Below are 21,330 nucleotides of genomic sequence, written 5' to 3' on the forward strand. Positions count from 1 at the left end.
TTCGGCGCACACTGGGCAATCAGTCACCAAAGTTCTCAGCTGGCAACTCAACCCAGGCCACCATACGGACTCTTTGGCTCGATCTCTGCATTTCTCGATTCCTTGGTGACTCTCGTGCAAGCGCGTCAAGACCTCTGCGCGTAATTTTTGTGGAATCACCAGCCGCACACCTTTGAGTAGCACGCCTTCAGCGACTGTCAGCGTTGCTCTTTCCTGCCAGTATGGACGCAAGACCACCGACAGCGATGAGAACTTGGGCCAGCCTTCCAGGCTGAATTTTGTGAGAGCTTGACAGACTTCATCGGCTGCTTGTTCAGCTTTGACTCGTTCAAAAAGGCTAGCCTCGACGGCATTTGTCAAACAGCCCGAAACGAATTTCGCGACTTCGCCAACACTCAGCGCATGAGCATCAATTTGGTTTCCCTGAATCGGGGCTCTAGACAATACATCTGCAGTAACGAGGCTCTTACCCGGGACATGCACAACCGTAAAGCTGAACCGCATAAGTCTCATGCGAAAGCGCTGAATACGAGGAGGCAAAACATCTAAAGGTGATTTCCCCAACAACGTTACAAGTGGTTTGTGGTCGGTTTCAAACAAAATTTCAAGACCTTTGATGCACCCTTCGAATCGTTCTGCCGCCCAAGTCATTGCCAACGCTTCCTTCTCAATCTGAGAGTATCTGGTTTCGGCAGGCGTCAACGAGCGTGACGCAAATGCAACAGGTCTTTTTTCATTGTTTGGTTGAACTTGTATCAATACGGCCCCCAAACCGAATGAAGACGCGTCAGCGGAAAGAATCGTAGGGTACTTTACATCATAGTTAGCCATGACGCGCTTCGTAGAGATAACGTCTTTGACGTACGACAGCGCTTGCTCTTGGGCTGGTCCCCGCGTCCATTCGGAATCCTTCAAAAGCAAGTGGCGTAAAGGCGCCGTTTTCGAAGCCAAATCTGGTATGAATCTTGCCAGATGATTAGCCATACCGAGCAGCCGTCGAACGTCAGACACGTTAGCTGGCGTCGCCAGTTCTTTGATAGCACGAACTTTTTCAGGATCCGGCTTGATGCCATCTTTACTAAGCACACAGCCAAGAAATTTTATCAGTTACCCCAAGGCACACTTTTCTTCGTTTAGCCTAACACCGGCACTGGCGAGACGATCTAAAGTTAGACGCAGGCGTTCGTCATGTTGAGCCTTATCGTTACCAAAAATGAGCACATCATCCATCAGGTTTATCACGCCTGGGATTCTTTCAAGTATCTGCGACATTTTCCTCTGAAAGATCTCGAGTGCCGACGTTGTTCCAAACGGCAGTCTTAGAAGAGAGTATCGCTCAACTGGCGTTATGAAAGTAGTTAACACCTGGCATTCGGGCGACAACTTAATCTGAAAGAAGCCAGAGTTGGCGTCCAACTTCGAAAACACAGACGCACCACCTAAAACAACGAGGCTATCATCCACAGTCGGCATGACATAGCGTTCGCGAAGTACACTTTTGTTTAATTGAGTCAAGTCAACGCAAATACGAACCGCTCTAGATGGTTTGAGTACTGGCACAATTCCTGCACACCATTCTGTTGGTTCTTCTACTTTGCGGATCACGCCATCTCGCTCCATACGCTCGAGCTCTTGCTTAACTCGGTCACGCAAGGGTAAGGCTATGCGACGCGCGACATGAATTGCAAAAGGTGTCGAGTTCGGCTTTAGTCTAATTTTGTATTCTCCTTTTATCGCTCCTAGACCACTGAAAAGCTGCGGGTAGGAAGCGTCGACAGCTGTTGTGCTACTGACCGAGTCCTCAAATCTAATAACTTCCAGAGCTTCAAGCGCTGGGAGACCCAAAAGTACGGAGCGTAATGGTGAGACCACGTACACAATTTGCTGTACAGTGTTTTGTTTCCACTGGATAGTGGCATGAAACTTTCCCAAAACATTCAGTGGCTCATTCGACGGGCCTGTTAGGATTAGGTCGCACTTTTCTAACCTGGTAGGTAAACCGGGAAACGTCGAGGGCACAACACAAACTTCGGCACCGGAATCAACTTTAGCGAACGCCGGAGTGCTGTTAATGACGACCTGTACATACCGAGAATTAGAGTACTCCCCGTTCACCACGTCAACGAAGAACGCCCCCTTGTCCATATGGAGAGAAGAAAGCTGTACCTTCTTTCCATCACGTGCAGCCTTTTTTCAACATACAGCTGCGAAGTGTCCGGAACAACCGCAGTAGTTGCATTTGGCTGCTTTTGCCGGGCACGAGGCTCTGGGGTGCGTTCCTTGACCGCAGTTGGGACATGACCCGGGGGTGCCTGGTCGGTAGGACTGGACTCTGGGACGCGGACCTTGTATTCCAGATGAATAGTTCTTTGACGAGCTGTCCGAGTGCTGTCCTGAAGAATACTTTCTGGGCTGCCCTTGGTTGCTGACCGCGTCAAGATTGCCGGTCGCCGTTACCAAGGGTTCGTCGCCGGTTCCTCGCAGTTGCAGCTGCTGTTGTTGGACGGTCTCCTTTAAACGCGCTTTTGCCAAAGCGCTGGCGAGAGTCAGATTCGCATCCATTTGAAGCGACTCAGAGAGCTTAGCGTCCCTGAGGCCGACCACGAACCTGTCGCGAATCATGCGTTCTTTTTCCTTGTAGTCGCACCGGTCCGCCATCGTGTGCAACGCAGTAACGAATTGGTCGACGGACTCTCCAGGTCCTTGAGTGCGACGGTGAAAGCACGCGCTCTCATAAACAAGGTTTCTTGCTGCGACGAAGTGCTCGTCGAACTTCTTTTTGACGACTTCGTATTGCTTCTGTTCTTCTTCGGGTAATGAAAAAGTAGAGAAGATTTCTCTTGCTTGCCTGCCCACCGTATAAAGTAGCATCCGGACCTGCGCTTCTTCATTCCGCTCATTTAGGCCCGAGGCGAAGCGGTAGTCATCAAAGAGTTGGATCCAAGAGGGCCATTCAAACGTCCGGTCGAAGTCAAATCTTGGCGAAGCTGGAACCGTGAACATGCCGTGGGAGGGCTTGGCTGCGTTGTCCTCTGACATGGCGCCCGTTGACGAAGTTAAGGCAACGCCTCTCAAACGCCAGAGGATCCCACTTCTGACACCATGTCGCGTTCGGTCCCTGGCCGGACGCCGAGCGCGGCCGGGCAGCGGGCAGGAAGAAACTGAGACTTTCCCCGATCCCGGCACGATAACAACAACCCTTTATTTCACGCGAACAGCATCTTATATAGCAAGCACACATGTGACCAGTGACGTCACGGACCGACAATGTTTCAGACGCGGCACAGGCGCTATCAGCACAGCATTCAACCGCTTTTTAATTTTCCTACATTGCGCGGCATTCGTAGCAACGCGGAGGCTTAGGGTAAAGAAAAAGAACGACTGAGAGAGCAGTACCTGTTAAATTGGCATGGCATGGGATGGCATGGCATGGTATAATATCTGGAGTTTAACGCCGAACAGCGGCATTGTCTATAAGAAATGCCGAAGTGCAGGGCTCCGGTTTAACGTGTACTGGTCAGAGGCACTGTCATGCGCGCTGACACGACACAGCATGAATAGTTTGAGTTGCACCTTCATTGAAACGCGATCGTTGCGGCCGGGTTATTCCGTAGTGACCGGAGAGCAAAAGACGGCGAGGATGTTTGCATACACCAGCACATGTTGGAGAAAACTCTGGGTCCTTCTTACATGCCCTCCCAATTGACGCATCCAAGGTTTGACCACGCCTAACTGCGACAGCGTTGAAAAAAAAAAGAAACCTAAATTCTGGGATACATGGAGCTTTTTTACTGCGTCCAGCCGGCGTTTTTTGCCCGATGGCGTACATGCGACGCCTGGCGTCGGGAAAAACGTGCGCCGCCGGCGATCTGGCCGTGCCCAGATATTTACAGCGCGGGCTGCGTGATGTCCTCTCTAACCGGAAACTGCTGCGGACGCGACAAATAGGAACGCGGAAAGCTGGCATTTCCGGTTTGAGCGGCCGCTGTCAACATGGCTGGCGAGGTATAGTGTTGACGAAGTGTGCGGCAGTTTGGCCGCAGAAATGTGATTGTCGTGAAAATATACGCCTAATCAATCACGGAATGTCGCTTTTTTGTGAGTATATGACCTACTCTCGGATCGTACTGTATTTATTTTCTCCCTGAAGTAAAATTTGTAAAAAAATTAAAAAAAAAAAAGAAACGTGCCGCTGGTATCCGAGCGGGCATTCCGAGGTATCTTCGTTCGTTCGAGCACGCCAAATCCTTGTGCGACCTATGTACGCTTTCTACATTTAGCGCAGTAGTGTTGGAATGAGCCCTTTCACGATTTTAACACAGGGGACAGCGTCGCTTCTCACGTACCTCGCTCTGTGGTTATTTCCGCTTGCAGATTCATTTGCTTTAGCATCGAGGGATCCGCAGCAGCGCGCGCTCGTGCCGCTTTCTCGTTCCATGTATCTCGAGCTGGACGTCGCGTCGGCGTGGCACTTGTCGACGGACGAAAATCGCGGAAAAAAAACGCCGCATGCGTTCTGGACTTAAATCTACAAACCTGATTATAAACGCCAACTGAACAATATCGTGAAAGCCAGTTATCGGTCACTGATTACAAGTGTTTTGTGGGGCCCCCCAGCCGTTCAAATCACCCGCACTCCTTTTGCATCCGCAGTTGCTCATGATCGTGCTGCATATTGCGTATATAGTAAAGGTAAGGTTGGGGGGGGGGGAGGGCTAGGTAGAAAGCTGCAGTAAAAGTAGATAAGGGCGGCAAAACCGAGACAGCGAGCACTTTTGGTCGGAGAGCGGCTGGGGCGCGGTTTCGCTGCAAGCGGCCGCAACGAGCCATCCTCATGTGCACGAAGGACGAAGTTGTTCCATGCAAGGACGAGGACGCATGGCAAAAGCTGTATCTCTGGACTGAATTTGGTGTTTTACGTGAGGGGGTGCCATGCGTAGAGTCTAAAAACAGTGTTCCGAGGCAGTTTTTCGTGTAAGGGCGAATGAGGCCCTCATTTTACTTTGTTTTGCGGCATTTTTATGCGATGGCATTAGAATGCGGCATTGGAGTGACAAAAGCTGTATTGGGGCGATCATCTTCAGCCATTAGAACTTGTCAGCAGCCAGATCGTTAATCGACTGAAGAGAAAAATTCCGCTCCATACAACGCGTCCAGCGCGTTGTCTATGCGTGGTAGCGGATAGACGACCTTTCGTGCCATCGCATTAAAGCGGTGGTACTCCACACAGAATCGAATAGACCCGTCTTTCTTCTCGACTAAAACGGCCGGGGACGCCCAACGGCTACTGCAAGGCTAAACGACGCCTCTACTGAATATCTCGTAAATTACTCATCATTAATGCGGTGCTCTGAGGCTGATACACGATAGGACGTTGGCGTAATGCAACGTATAGGTGTATAGATTTGGTGGCCAACAGTTGATGTACGACACAAGGATGGCTTCTGGATGTCAAAGAAAGCTCAGAATCAGTTCAGCAAGTCGAGGAGCTTAACTTAGTGGAGGTCGCGGGATTTACCTTCCATTTCCTCGCCCTGAAGCTCCGCAGCCGCCGAATTCCGACCTCAGTGACTGACTCCAGCACCAGAACCACCGGGCCCGCTCCCTCGGCGCCTTCTATTCCATGCTCCAGGGTGCTTCGGCAGCGGGACCCGCCGGCCTTCGGCGGTATCGACGATCAGAACGTGGAGGACTGCCTTTCGTCGTGTGAACCTGTAAGCACCCACAATAAGTAGGATAACGTCTTGAATCTTAACAGCGTTATATTCTACCTAACACAAGTAGTAAACTTGTGGTTTGCAAATCACGAGACAGACATTCCAACTTGGGCCTAGTTCAAATCTCGCTTTGTGGATGTCTTCGGTCGCCCTGCGGTCCACAGTCTTCGTGCGGAACACCTTTTGCGAGAGCGGATGCAGCAGACAGTATGTTGGAGTCCTTAGACAGACTCCTTCCGTTCCACATATGTATAACGGGTAGAGAAAGTTCCGCAGTTGGAGATATAAATGAACAGGTCCAAACAGACAAGTGTTTTTGATTCGAAGTTATTAAATGAAAGGGGGTAAGCTACTCAAGCGACCCGCAGCCGAGGAATTGCGGCCCCGGGGAGACCCCATGTATCTGCCCTGGGAAGTAGAGGAAGGGATGGGTTGTAGGGTAATGGAAGTAGGATTAAGGATAGGGTTATGAGAGGTTGGAGGGGAATGTAGGCAGCGTAGGATTTGGCTGATAAAGAATTCAAGTCGAGCTCCCTTTCGGGCCTCCGTAGAAGGCGACCACTCGCTCTTAGCCAAATGTGCGGCCCTCGGCCCTTGGATAATTCCACCACCACAAGGCGTTTGCCGCGTCTCCGGCGTTTGAGACAAGTTCCGTACATGAAGCCGCTTTTGAGGTTCCCGTCCCCTTAGCCCCGGTTCCCCAACCCCGACTGGAGAAACCTTCACTACCTATATCGAAGACTTCTTAGATTTGTACCAGCATGTAACTACTCGAAGGCTGAAGCCGAGAAGTTTCGCCACATGATGAGTATATATATATATATATATATATATATATATATATATATATATATATATATATATAGGACCCCGGAAATTTCGACCACCTAGGGTTTTTTAAGGCGCACTGACATCGCACAGCACATGGGCGCCTTGCATTTCGCCTCCATCGAAAAGCGGCCGCCGAAGCCGGGATTCAAACCCGCATTCTTGGGAACTGTAGTCGAGCGAGGTAATCCCTAATCCCTGCGCCACCCAGGCGGTGTGGCGCAGGAGTTATATATATATATATATATATATATATATATATATATATATATATATATATATATATATATATATATATATATATATATATATATATATGTAGGTTTGGTTTGGTTTGTGGGGTTTAACGTCCCAAAGCAACTCAGGCTATGAGAGACGCCGTAGTGGAGGACTCCGGAAATTTGGACCACCTGGGGTTCTTTAACGTGCACTGACATCGCACAGCACACGGGCGCCTTGATATATATATTTATATATATATATATATATATATATATATATATATATATATATATATATATATATATATATATATATATATCATGTTACGTGCTTTGTACGCACGGGGGGTTTGTTTACAGGGATCGGTTCAAACAGGACTGAGGAGAAGCGTACAAACGTCCCTCTGCCCTTGCTCTTCTTCTTTCTTTACCGATCTACCCGATCGTTCTTCTTCATCTTCCGTCGACGTTCTACGAAGGCCCGTGACATTTCCCTCCTCGCAGACGAAGCCCGTCGGGCGAGTTACAGAAAACCTCTGGAATGTAATCGCTTGAGGCGGACTACATGCACCACCTGAGACTGCCGTGACCGTCGACCATTCGCCGTTATGCGTGCTATGACGTAATTCAGGTCATTGATGCGTTCTAACACAACAAACGGTCCGGTGTAGTGTGAAAGCAGTTTTTGACAAATACCACGCTTACTGAGAGGTGTCCACAACCACACATAGTCACCAGGAGCATGAGAAACTTGTTGGTGTCGGGCGTCGTAGCGGTTCTTAGAACGTTCTTGTGAAGATAAAATTCGAACTCTGGCCAGCTGGCGGGCTTCTTCAGCTCTGCAGAGTGTGGCAGCAAGAGAATGTTCGTCATGAATGAAAAATGGCAGTATGGTGTCGAGGGCACAGCGAGGCGTGCGAGCATAGAGAAGGTAGAAGGGACTGCAGCCTGTTGTCTCATGTTGCGCTGTGTTATATGCATGAGTAATGAACGGTAGAATGCCATCCCAGTCCTTATGGTCTGCAGCGACGTACATAGCCAACATGGTGGTAAGCATCCTATTAGTTCGTTCTACCACACCGTCCGTTTGGGGATGATATGGCGTAGAGTGGCGAAAACTGCAGGCGCTGAGGCGAAGAAGTTCTTGGACATTGTCCGCTGTGAATTGGCGTCCACGGTCACTAATGATGACTGCAGGAGGGCGGTGCCGAAGAATGACGAGTCGAAGTAAGAAATTTGATACTTCAGACGCAGTAGCGGATGGTATAGTGGCTGTCTCACAGTAGCGGGTTAAATAATCAACGCACACAAGAATCCATAGGTTTCCTTTAGAGGACCGTGGGAAAGGTCCAAGAAGGTCAATGCCAACTTGCTCAAACGGTGCTGTTGGAGGTGTGACTGGCTGCAGTTTTCCATGTGGGCTTGAAGTCGACAGCTTAAAGCGCTGGCATTGCACACAGCTCGCTACATATCGCTTGATCGTTGAGCTCATCTTCGGTCATTAAAATCGCTGCTGTGTGCGGTGGAGTGTTCGGGCCACTCCCAGGTGACCAGACGTGGCGTCATCATGCATCATTTCTAGAACGACAAGAAGCATACATGCTCCCCCAGAGGCGAAATTTTTCTTGCAAAGCACTCCTTCGCGAATGCTAAATGTGTTCTTCATAGGATCGTTGGTGGAATCAAACAGGGAAGTTAATGTTTTGTCTTTGCGTTGCTCGGTTCGGAAAACTCGGAGATCGGGGAAGGTTTGTGAAATTGGAGCCAAATATTCATCGAAATTGTCTGAGTCGTTATCAGTCGTTTGAAGCGGCAAACGCGAAAGACAGTCAGCATCTGAGTGTTTATGGCCACTTTTATGCACCACAGTAACATTAAACTCTTGTAGGCGTAAAGCCCATCGAGCGAGCCGCCCACAGGGGCCACGAAGACTCACGAGCCAGCAAAGGGAATGGTGGTCGGTCACAATCGTGAAAGCATTCCCGTACAGATAGGAACGAAAGCGCTGTACAGCGAAAACAACGGCTAGTCATTCTTGCTCCGTAACCGTGCCATTTCTTTCACATTTACCCAACGAGCGGCTGGCATACGCTATCACGTGCTGATCGCGTCCATGGCGTTGTATAAGTACAGCGCCGATACCGATACCACTTGCGTCAGTGTATACTTCAATTGGAACTGATGGGCAGAAGTGGCGGAGAATCGGGCCCGAGGTCAAAAGAAACTTCAGATGACGGAAAGCTGAGTCACATTCGCTGGTCCAATTGAATGGTGCATTTTTATGCAGTAGACACGTAAGTGGGTAAGCGATGTCTGCAAACCTTGGTATAAAGCGTCGAAATTACGAGCATACCCCAAAAAGCTCTGCAGCTCTTTTACTGATTTGGGCACGGTAAAACTTTTGACGGCTTCAATTTTCTTGAGATCTAGTCGAACACCTTCTTTGTCAACTAAGTGACCAAGGACAATTATTTCACGATCGTCAAAATGACATTTCTTTGCATTCAGTACAAGACCAGCCCGTTCCATGCAATTAAGTACGATATCCAGACGGCTGTTCTGCTCACTAAATGTTTTGCCAAAATTACTACGTCGTCCAAATAACATAAACAAATTTGCCACTTTAGTCCACGTAGAATTGTATCCATGAACAGCTCGAATGTGGCAGGTGCATTACATAATCCAAATGGCATAACGTTAAATTCATAAAGTCCGTCTAGTGTTACGAATGCCGTTTTTTCTTTATCTGCAATGTGCATGGGGATTTGCCAGTAACCGGATCTCAAGTCAATAGAAGAAAAGTATGAAGCTGAGTGCAGACAGCCAATTACGTCATCTATACGTGGAAGCGGGTAGACATCTTTCTTCGTGACTGAATTTAAACGGCGGTAGTGAACACAAAACCTCCATGTGCCATCTTTGTTTTTAACAAGGAAACCTGGAGCTTCCCAAGGACTACAGGACTCTCTAATAATGCCACGCTTTAGCATGTCTTGAACTTGCTCATCTATTAACTTACGTTCAGTTGCTGAGACTCGATAGGGCTTCTGACGTATTGGAGGTGCGGACCCAGTGTTGATCGTGTGATGAATACGACTGGTAGGCAGTGGCATTGAGTCATCCTTGGCAAAGTCGAACACTGCCACGTGTTTCAGTAGTAGTTCCACTAGAATAAGACGCTCAGTTGTAGAAAGAGACTTACTAACCATAGCCGTAACTTGGGTTTCCATGCCTGGTCGCACCTGCTGCTCAATGACAGAGCTGTTTAACGCTGCGACGGAACCGGATATGTCTTCCTCGAAACGGGCGAGTTTTAGGCCCCGAGGCAACACAGTTGGCTCTTCGGAGTGGTTCACTGTCCACAGCTCAGTGCGGCCTCTAGTCACGGGAATGACGCAACGAGGCATAAGGATACTCTTCTTAGAGCAGGTGAATCTCGTAGGTTCTACTATAGCCTCAAAAGATTCGCACTGGCTCCGAATAGAGAAAACCCGCACGAATGCTGCAGATAACGCTGGCACAATTGTGTCTTCTTCCACAGCAAATGCTCCAAATTCAGGTGTCGAGTCATCCACAAGAACTGAAAGTAGTGAAGGATTCAAAGCAATCTCTCCCGTATCACAGTCTAAAGTTGCACCACACTCTTGCAGAAAATCAATCCCAAGAATCACATCATGCGTTCACCGAGGCAGTACTGCAAATTCTACTCTAAACTTGAGGCCGCCAATAACAACATCCGAAGCACACACACAAAGAGGAACTAAAGGTTCACCGCCGACACCACGGATGCACGGTTATCACTGAACATTACTTTTCTACCTAAACGGTTCTTAAAACTCAAACTCATAACAGATACTGTAGCACCAGTGTCCACAAGAGCCATTGTTTTCACACCATCAACACAAATTTCCAATTTGTTCTTTAACATAAACACGGGCAGAGGTATGGACGTCATCGACTCGCCGGCGGCCTCACCTCCATCGGCCGCGCCTCCTAGTTTCCCTGAGGCGTAGGGGAAGAACGGCGTCGAGGGGAAGGTGACCTGCGCGGTCGCTGGGGTGGCGGCGTCACACTACGATCAGATAGATGCAGGAGATGAATTCCGCAAATATGTCGAATGGTGTGAGTCCACAGTAGGCATAGTCGGGGATAGCTGTTGTTCGGTCTGCAGCCGTCCGTGGATGTTCGCGTGGGGTCGGTAATCTTGGACAGTTGGAAAACGGAGGCGGCAGTATCTAGCGATATGCCCCGCAATGACACACCTGTAGCACACAGGTTGAGGGCGCCAGCGATCAGCATAAGAGTCCTCACTAACAAAGTCGCGACGTTGGTCGTAGCGAGGCTCTCGCTGCTGACGAACCACATTTTCAGAGTAGGCGGGCCTCTTTTCCATCGGCTGGTGGTCATAACTTTGAGTACAGTTGCGCTGATCGTCCATATTCGAAGCGCCGCTAGGTTGAACCCGCGGAGTGGACAGGGCGGCAACATTTGCCTGCGGTCCACAACTCTAACGCACATATTTTTCGCTACAGATGTCGTCCCTAGACCTTGACAGTTCCTCGCGTACAATCTCTCGTATCATATCAGCCATGGAAACTGAAGGACAGGCTTCAACACTGGCTACAGAGGTGACATTGGCCAGTCTTCCGTGTAATTCGTCGCAACTTGAGAGCCTCAAATGTTCTACAATGCTTTATAACATCAGCGGTGGTGTTCAGGTTCTCTTTGCTAATAAGAAAATTATAAACGTCTTCCGCTATTCTTTTCAGGAGGTGACCGACTTTGTCTTCTTCAAGCGTAGTGGGGTTGACGAGTTTGCATAGCTTTAAGGTGGCTTCGATATATGCAGTACAAGTTTCTCCAGGTACTTGCGCCCGGTGGAACAAAGATTGTTCAGCGCGCTTCTTCTTTGCAGGTTCATCCCCAAAATTTTTCTTGATTTCGTTTGTAAAGATAGCCCATGTACTTAATGAATCCTCGTGATTATCGAACCAGTCAAAGGCAGAGGCGGCAAGGAAGAACACATTAGCCAGCTTAGTAGCGGCGTTCCAGTGATTGTATTTACTCACTCTTTCGTAGTGTTTCAGCCACTCATCAACGTCCTCCTCAGGTTTTCCAGAAAACGTACTCGGCTCTCGATAATGGGGCCAGTTGTTCGCCGTGGATGATCCTGGCTGCTCGGTACTGCCGTCTTCAGGCATGTCTGATGGCATTGGTGGTAGGCCAGCAAGTCTACGGCTTCTTCGGTAGATGAAACGCTCCGTGGTCGCTACCCAGCACCTCCACCAAGATGTTACGTGCTTTGTACGCACGGGGGGTTTATTTACAAGGATCGGCCCAAACAGGACTGCGGCGAAGCGTACAAACGTTCCTCTGCCCTTGCTCTTCTTTCTTCTTCACCGATCTACCCGACCGTTCTTCTTCATCTTCCGTCAACGTTCTACGAAGGCGCGTGACAATATATATATATATATTGTGCGTGCTTCTGCTAATGTATTTGAGGTATATATATATATATATATATATATATATATATATATATATATATATATATATATATATATATATATATATATATATATATATACCGGGTGTCCCAGCTAACTTGAACCAAGGGTTACAAAATAATGTATTTGAGGTAGGTCAGTGAAACCAAATGCGTACAACTGCCAGCCTGTTCGCGCACTACAGGCAATTTTTTGTTTTGCATTTACTTAATTAGCTAATTGTGTTAATTTCTCTAATTTTTTAAACATCGACTTTAGACCAAACATGTGAATTGGAAAGTTGTAGAGCACCTTCAGAAACTCCCATTCCATTAACTTCGATAAAGGAAGACTCACGTGTATCTTTTTTTCCGGGCCCAGAAGAAAGCGCGCGAAATACAAATAATACCACGTGACTAGCGCATTTGTGCGCCGCGATTGTGGTGCTCTCAGTCGTGGTTTGAGCGAACGACATAAGCTGCGTCTGTGACCCGATGGTCCCGTTGCAGCGGCAGGCAGAAATGTTGGCGATGGTTCGAGCGAGCTCGAGCTCGCCCGTCGCCACCGCGATTTTGGCCACGCCTGCGCACCGCAGCAGCCTACATCACGACAGGCGGATGGCGATAAAAAACCGGCAAATGAAGGTGCAGCGCTAATTTTAGTCGAGTCACATGATGTCATCTCGCCCCTTTACCCAAGCCTGTATGCGCAAATTCAGTGGCTAATACCTTATCGCTCATTCGTTTGTCGTGACGTTCGCTGATGGGAGAGAAGGAGGCCTTGTTAGAATGTCGGTGGTGTCGGCTCGCCGTTCTAGCTGCTACTGCACCGTCACGTGGGCCGGCTGTTTGACGCGGGCGAAGAAGCCATCGCAGGCATATCGGCCTGCCGCTTTAACGGGGCCAAGAAGACACGGCCGCAGCTGATTTCGTTCGCTCAAACCACGACTGAGAGCACCACAATCGCGGCGCACAAATGCACTAGTCACGTGGTATTATTTGTATTTCGCGGGCTTTCTTCTGAGCCCCGAAGAAATGATACAAGTGAGACTTTCTTTATCGCAATTAATGAAATGGGGGTTTCTGAAGGTGCTCTACAAGTTTCCAATTTACATGTTTGGTCTAAAGTCGATACTTAATAAATTAGATAAATTAACATAATTAGCTAATTAAGTAATTGCAAAACAAAAAATTGCCTGTAGTGCGCAAACAGGCTGGCAGTTGAATGCAATTGGTTTCACTGACCTACCTCAAATATATTATTTTGAACCCCTTGGTTCAAGTTAGCTGGGACACCCGGTGTATACATATATATATATATATGTATATATATATATATATATATATATATATATATATATATATATATATATATATATATATATATAGAGAGAGAGAGAGAGAGAAATGCAAACACAAATACATCAAGCATTACACTGCAAAGGAAACTCGCGTAACCACGACCACGAGCACTAAATGTTTCCCATTAAAGTGACAGACGGTTTTATCACACACATTTCCGGGTTCTTAACAACACGACATGCTTCTGCCTAACTGACTTCTGCTGTTGTACTCAATAATCATGGTACGCAGGTCCGACTGGCGCGGATGAACCTCGCGATCTTTGCACCTTTGGCAGTGCTCCACGGGGTTAGAGGGGGACTTTTTCACTTCAATGGAATTTCGTGCTCTTTCAGTCCCATGTTTTGCACCTAACCGTTTGTCGAAATATATCTTTCCGGGAATCGTACTAGAAGTCTGAACAGGAGCTTACCGGTATCCCTCAAGAGAAGCTTTATCTTACCGGCACTCACCTCTGGGAAAGAAGCGCGTAGGCTAACGCGAAGGGTGGTACTTAGGTTGAGGATAGAGCACAAGCATAGTGCAACGTTAAGAAATGGAAAGCCTGAAGAGTGGGTGAGAAAAATAGTCGAGTTACTGTTATTCTAATTGAAATGACGAATAAATGAATATGGTCAAATCATGTAATGCGAGGAAAGGATAACTAATGGGCATTGGGTGTAACAATCTGGACCCCGTAGGAAGGAAAGCGTTGCAAGGGGTGGCAAAAATTACATGTGCGAATGAGACTAAGACGTGTGAAAGCGTTAAATGAATGCAGCTATAGTGCATGATGACGAATGACTCCTATACACTTCTTCTATTCTGCAGTTTACAAACTATTCTGCGTGCAACAACCTGCACTGTCGGTTGTCTTTTTTTTTAAAGAGGCCGGCTCCAGCTTCTTATTCAATATAACGCGCTTTCCCAACTTTATGTTCAGCGGAGAACATCAGCTGCACATTGTGTCTTGCTGCAATGTTATTCAGTTGACGGGAGACACAGTGCAGGCACGGGATGCATGCGGCATTGTTGTCTCAACCTGGTTCCCCTTAGCTGAAAAGATGCCTCTCGCCTCAGTTTGCCAAGTGTTTCCACCAATCGCACAAGGACCCTTATTCAAAAGCCTGCATCACGTAATATAACACCCTGACCGTGGAAACCCTCGTCGATCCGGTGTGGGCATGACATTTTGTAGGCTATCGACAAGCATGACAATGCTAACCCGTCATTGACTAGTGTTAAATGTTGCGAACTGCACAATAGAAGAGCCTTTCGGGCTTTTGGCGAACACATAAAACACACATGTTACCCAGTTAGTCTGAACTTGGTCTAAAAACCACGTGCACCCATATGTCTCTAGCTCAAGTGAGAATTTGAGTCCTTGACCTGTTTCCTTAAATATCCTTTGTATGCCAGATAGTTGTAATATTACTCGGTTCTCTGGCGAGTACAAGATAATCGTCCACATACCTGAATACAGCCGCGGTGAAATCTTTCAAAACGATATTCAGCGTCATATCCGCCTTCGAAAGAAAGATGCCACTAAGGACAGGAGCCATGCGAGAACTGATGTACACTGCGGACGTTTGTACGAAGAACTTATTATCCCAATTGGCGATGGTACGTGCGAGACACCATGAAAGATGCTCAAGGAAACACTTCGCGGAAATTCCGCAGGCATTCTTGAAGGCATGCTTCATTGTACGTGATGATCCACTCTCGTACGCACTTCATAAGAGCTGTGTGGTGAACGGAGTATAACAGGTCCACGACCTCTGTGCTGAGCGCCGAACATTGTCCTGGATTACGGTCCGACAAAAATTGCACCACTGACGCCAAACTTTGAACGAGAAACGGGTCCCCGATCTTCAGTCTTCAGGTGTCTGCGGGAAGCCAGAAGCTTCGTACTGCCATGTTTCCCTTCAGAAAGCATCGCTCGGGAGGGAATATCTGGCTTGCGGGGTTTTGCTGCGAAAACTATAATCAGGTGAAGCTGCTTCGTATCCTCCTCTCTCGCACAGCTCCCATAATTTTCTTGCCTTTCAACTAAGCAATAGCTTTCGCTTCGACGCGAGGCTTGACGCGCACTCTTGTGAAGTTTTTGAGCGCGGCCGCTGGAGTCGCTTTCACGTAATGCTCTTGAGGAACTATGAAGAAATTACCTTCTTTATCGGACGCCAGAGGCCGCAACTTACAAACCATATAATCTTCCACTAGCCTCAACGTTCCCTGCGCCCTTTCTTTTGTGCATGGCCTTTTTTCTTGACAAGCTCAGAGCAATTCCTTGCTAATGTGGCCTTCTCTACAGGGAATTGTAAGCAGGTCAACACGTTTCACTTCAGGTTGTAGGCAGAACTTCAGTCCAAGGTCCAAATTTTGTGGATGGTTTTCATCAAGAGCCTTGGATCCAAGTGTCGTCAGCTTACCTGGGCATCTACGTCGAAGTTGCTTAACACAATAAATGTCAAGGTATAAATCTTGGATATAACCTAGTTGTGCTTATTTGTACTATTTCCACATGCACTGATTTCAACCAAACATCTGCAACCTATTTAAGACGCATTTTTGAAGCAAAAAATCAAAATCCATTGGGGAAAACTCAAGCAGCGAGCAGAAAGATTACATCATCATTGCACACTTTCTTGTTGAGTAGTGTTCCTGGTGAAATTGTTTTATTTCGCCGATGCAACCGAACAACACCGATCAAATGTTTTCATATCCTGAGCGGAGGGCATAGGGTGCACGCAAAAGTCAGCCATAGTTTCCGTAACGCGCCGCCGTGGGCTCACATAATCATTTGGCTGACGTCCTGTTTAGAGAAATTAAAACACTAAAATAATCTCATGCAAGTACATGTATTTACAGATGACTAAATTATTGCTCAACAGCCTTTGAAATAACACAGTTGATCATAGGTAGCAAGGAGCTGGAAGTGGTAAGCGAAGACGTCAACTCACGATAGGGAGTGACGCAGGTTCAGGCTATAAGGTTCGCGCGTCATTTGTTCTTTTTGCGTGTCTTATTTGTTGTGAAATTGTCCGCGAGCATCAGAGAAACAAAAAAGTAATTTTTCCTTACATGTAAATGCACGGCATTATTCTGGCGTGCTAGAGCAGAGTGGAGCAGAGTGGAGCAGAGCCAGCGAGCGCGGCACATCTGTTTCAGATTCTTTCGCGTTCGCGTCTAGCACCCGGCCTGTTTATATGAGTCCTCTTCGCACCATTGGTATTGTGCTTGTACTACGGCATGTTGTGCAGTAGGGTGACCAATTCGAAGGAAAATTAAAAAGTCCTGAAAGTTTGGACGAATAGGAAATCAAACTGATATCACGTAGAACTATTTTACTTTTGTGAGCAGGAAGGCCGGGGAATGTTTCCATATTTAAGAGTTATGCACTGCATTTCATGGTCGATGTGTCTGGAGCAGGGTGGGAGTCCCCACGCTCGAGTAGCCGCGAAGATTTCGCGGGTCGTCCAGAAAGTTTGCACATTACAAGTCGTTGTAGATATCGTCTGCATATTTCTTGTTTAAGTAGTTTGCCATTGACTTCTCAAGTTTACGTAAATTCAGAAGTCTGAAAAAAAAAAAGGCAGCGGGAAGTAAAGAACCTGTATGTGTGTTGTATGTATAAACACACGTTATCGTTATCATCTTGACAGGCAGGCCACGAAAGGGAGAATAAGACTGGGATAGACCACATTTATAAAGTACTCACAGACCATGAATGATGGCTATTATTGTTATAGTTTTTGCTCAATAAACGAGGAGATAATTTATGGCAACGAATCAGTGTAGAGGCATCGCCCCCTTTCCGCCTCTGTATACCGATTTAAGCGCACGGTTATCTGTATTGAGCCGCCAGTTGTTAAACGGGACATGCGACCGGGTTCAAAATAAAGCGGAGTTCAACTTTGCTGTTTGGCTGCAATGTCGTTCACTTTTCAGACAGACCAAATATCTTCACCTTAATTTATTGAGGACAGCACATGGGATGACGGGGAAACATTTATCCATGCGCATGTATGTCAAATGGTTGGTGCAGCATTCATACAGGAAGCACCCAGAGTGGATCACAGAACAAAAATAAGTTCGTGAACGCGCAGCAGTTGAAACCACGGAAAACTGGTCGTGGGTAAGGCATGTATGCGAACGCAGGATAACCGACGGTAGCTTAGATAACTGTAATGAACGGACGCCGAGTCGAGCTGCACGGACGGCGAACGCCATTTGGTGATAACAAACACAGGCACAAAAACCTGGCGCATGCTCTCTTGAAACACACCGATGACACAGCGCACACACAGTCTACACAGTCTATCACATCCCTCTTAGTCATCGATGCCGTACTGTCGCACTGGACGACGTTGGCGAGTGAAACGCCAGGGCGACTGCGACGTTTCTGGCTGAGGAGGTCCCTAGACGGGGGTATAGCGAGTGAGGGGTAGATCTCCCGGTCTGTGACCCGGGACTCAGAACACCACGCTCTGCGAACGTGGTTCCTGTGACGTCGGCGCACTGCTCCGTCAGCAGTCCGCAGTTCGTACATGACGTGTCCTATCCGTCGCACAACAAAGCCAGCCACCACTCAGGCCATGGCCGGAAGGTCAGCACGTACACAGTCACCCGACTGGAACCCTCGTGGTGGTGGCTGCAATGAGCATCTTGAGTCTCTCTCATCCGGGTGAAGACTTGATAAGGCGTATCTTGAATTTTCTGCGCACCACGACTTGGGCTGGCGATTTACCGGTCACGAAGTGCGGCGTAAAGTGCTGTTTGAACAGAAACCGAGAAACCTTGCATAACACTGCCCTGTTTGTTTCCGTAATGCACACTTCAGTTCACGGGCCATACGCTCCGCCCTTCCACTGCTTGCCGGGTGGTACGAAGCTGTATACATGTAGCGTATACCATTTAGTTTCAGGAAAGACTGCATTTCACTAGTTGAAAAAGATGTGCCATTATACGACACGACCAAGTCTGGTAGTCCATATGCTGCAAACATTTTTCAAAACTTCTTGTTTACAGTACATGACTGCAGAGACGGCATCACTTCGATTTCCACCCAGTTTGACGGGTAGTCTACCAACACCCAGTTTGACAGGGAGTCTACCAACACCAAGAAAACCACGCCCTGGATCGGGCCTGCGAAATCTACGTTGATTCTACCCCCCCCCCCCCCCCCCGGAAATTCATGTTTCGTCCAGATATGCGTTGGCGTCTTTGGTTCACTCTGCCTGGCATACAGTGCCTGGCATGGCATACAGTGCCTGACACACTCGACAATCTCTTCTTCCATCTTCGGCCACCACACGTACGACCTAGCGATGGCCTTCATAGCGTAATTCCCGGATGGTTTGCGTGCATAAGACTTAGAACCTTCGCCTGCAATGCCTCAAGAATTACTACCCGGCTTTCCCTTAGTACACAATCCTTGTATAAGGATAACTCATTTGTTCTTATCCAAAACGCCGAATACTTCAAGGCTACTCGATCTCGTGGCCAGCCCTCAAGAATCCATTGCTTCACCTGTGACAGCTGGGGCTCACGCCGGGTGAATGTGGCCACTTCCATTGCGCCCACGGGAGGGTACTCGACAGCTTCCAGCAGGAGTATGTCGTCTGGTCCCTCTGTCTCTTGCTGGGTTAGAGGCCTCGGTAACCTGCTTAGGCAGTCTGCGTTTCAATGATCCTTGGTTTTCCTGTAATCGTAGGCTGACAGCATTAGCGTCCACCGTAACATGCGGAAACAAATGACCTCCGGAATTTGGTTTTGCCGCTGAAATATTCCTAACAGAGGCTTGTGATCCGTGAGAATAAGGAATTTCAGCCCATAGAGGTAGTGGTGGAAATGTCGAACTCCAAAAACCCCGACAAGAACCTCACGGTCAATTTGAGCATAATTTCGCTCCGCCCCTGACAGCGTTCTTGACGCATATGCCACAGGATGCTCATTTCCTTTGCTATCGCGATGAGCAAAAATTTCTCCCACACACACACAAGTGATGCATCGCATGACAATACTAACGGGGAATCTGTCTTAAAATGCACCAGCAACGAGTGAGATGTTAACGTCTTCAGACTCTCAAACGCTTCCATATGCTCTGCACCCCAGTTCCATGCCACATCGTTATCCAACAAACGATACAGCTTTCCCGCCACCTCTGTCCTACCCTTCGAAAAACGAGTAAAGAAATTGATCATACCCAGAAAGGCTTGCAGTTCTGTTTTTAGGAGCCGGAGCCTGGTGAATGACGTCGACCTTGACCTTCGATGGGTATATGCCCTTAGTCATTCCGATGCCCCAAAAATTCAAGGCTCTCTTTGAAAAACTTGCACTTCCCGGCTTTAACTCTGAGCACCGTTTTGGACGGGCGGCTAAGGACTTCGATCAACGTTCTTTCATGTTTCTGACTAGACTCGCTGGCGATCAGGATGTCGTCTAGATATGCAGGGACTTGGGGCATTCTGGTCAACACCGCGTCCATGGTTCTTTGAAAAACCCCTGGGACCACGGAGACGCGGAACGGCAACCGACAAACTTTGTACAGTCCCTGCACGGTGTTAATCGTAACTCCGCTGTTTCGTCATCGACCCACAGTTGCTGATAGGCTTGTGTCATATCCAGCTTGGAAAAAAAATGCCCCCTTCCTAACCAAGCAAAACGTTCTTTGCTTGAGGGAAGTGGGTACACATTACTTTTGACTGCCTGGTTCACAGTGCTTCTATAATCCCCGCATATTTTGAGGGAGCCGTTTTCTTTTCCGCACCACGACTATTTGGGTTACCCAGTCCGACTATTGTGAGGAGTGCAGAATTCCCAGTTCCACCAAGCTATTTAGCTCTATCACGACTTCATCCCTCATGGCAAACGGAACGCTACGACCTTTCAGGAACCTCGCTTGTGCGCCCTCCTTCAGTTCGATATGTATGCGGGATGGAGCAGCGCCAGGCAGCGTCTCACTAAACACATCTGGAAGTGGATTCCGAGGGAAGCCAAGTGTACTAGGGGGCGAATGAGAGTTGGGTGGATCAGAGTAGGAAGTCTGCAGAGATGAAGTGGATGCCTCTTGTAGAGTACTTGGTTTATTGGATAAGCATAGGAGAGGTAATCGCCCTGTCATGGGTATAGTAAGGTTGATGATGATGCGTTATAATCATAAACTGCTGTGCAAATACAGTAACGCGGTATTTAATAACCGATTCAACTTAATTTATGTTTGAGTGGTTTAAAGACCATATTGTGCCCGGTGGCTACGGTACAGTTTCCGACAGGGTTCATTCATGAATTAATTCGATGTGTAAATATTCCCTTTAAGAGCACTGAATATTGCAATGCTGGCATTATGCATATCGTTCATTGTTATATAATAGCATACGACATCATTATGAGCCCTCTACACACTATATTTCTGCAATATGCGACTTATTTTCCAAATGTGCGGCCGTATAGCTGCATATGAAAAAGATGGAAAGATCAGGTTCACTAGGGACACGGAACACGTCACTGTAGTTGGTTTGGCGCTCTTTTATACGGCAATTGGGTCCACAAAAAATTCCACTTTTCTTTCTTGAGCTTTAGGGCGTTTGCAAACAGGTTTTTTGTTATCTGACGCGAGATGATCATTAACAAAAACTGCGTCCTTGTCTTCTTCTCGAAAGCCAATACTGCTAGTGTACAATCTGGTCTTTTGTGCCTTTCTCACAAACTCGCTCTTGTGTGACCAAGAGTAGAAACG

General features: G+C 47.7%; 1 pseudogene; it reads right to left on the reverse strand.

Annotated features, from left to right (window-relative positions):
• Positions 1-243: 243 nt before the first annotated feature.
• LOC146193785 (uncharacterized) lies at positions 244-19,166 on the reverse strand (annotated as a pseudogene).
• Between the last annotated feature and the right edge of the window lie 2,164 nt (positions 19,167-21,330).

Source organism: Amblyomma maculatum, chromosome 4 (assembly GCF_055883805.1).
Source record: "Amblyomma maculatum isolate TAMU_Amacu chromosome 4, ASM5588380v1, whole genome shotgun sequence".
NCBI lineage: Eukaryota > Metazoa > Arthropoda > Arachnida > Ixodida > Ixodidae > Amblyomma > Amblyomma maculatum.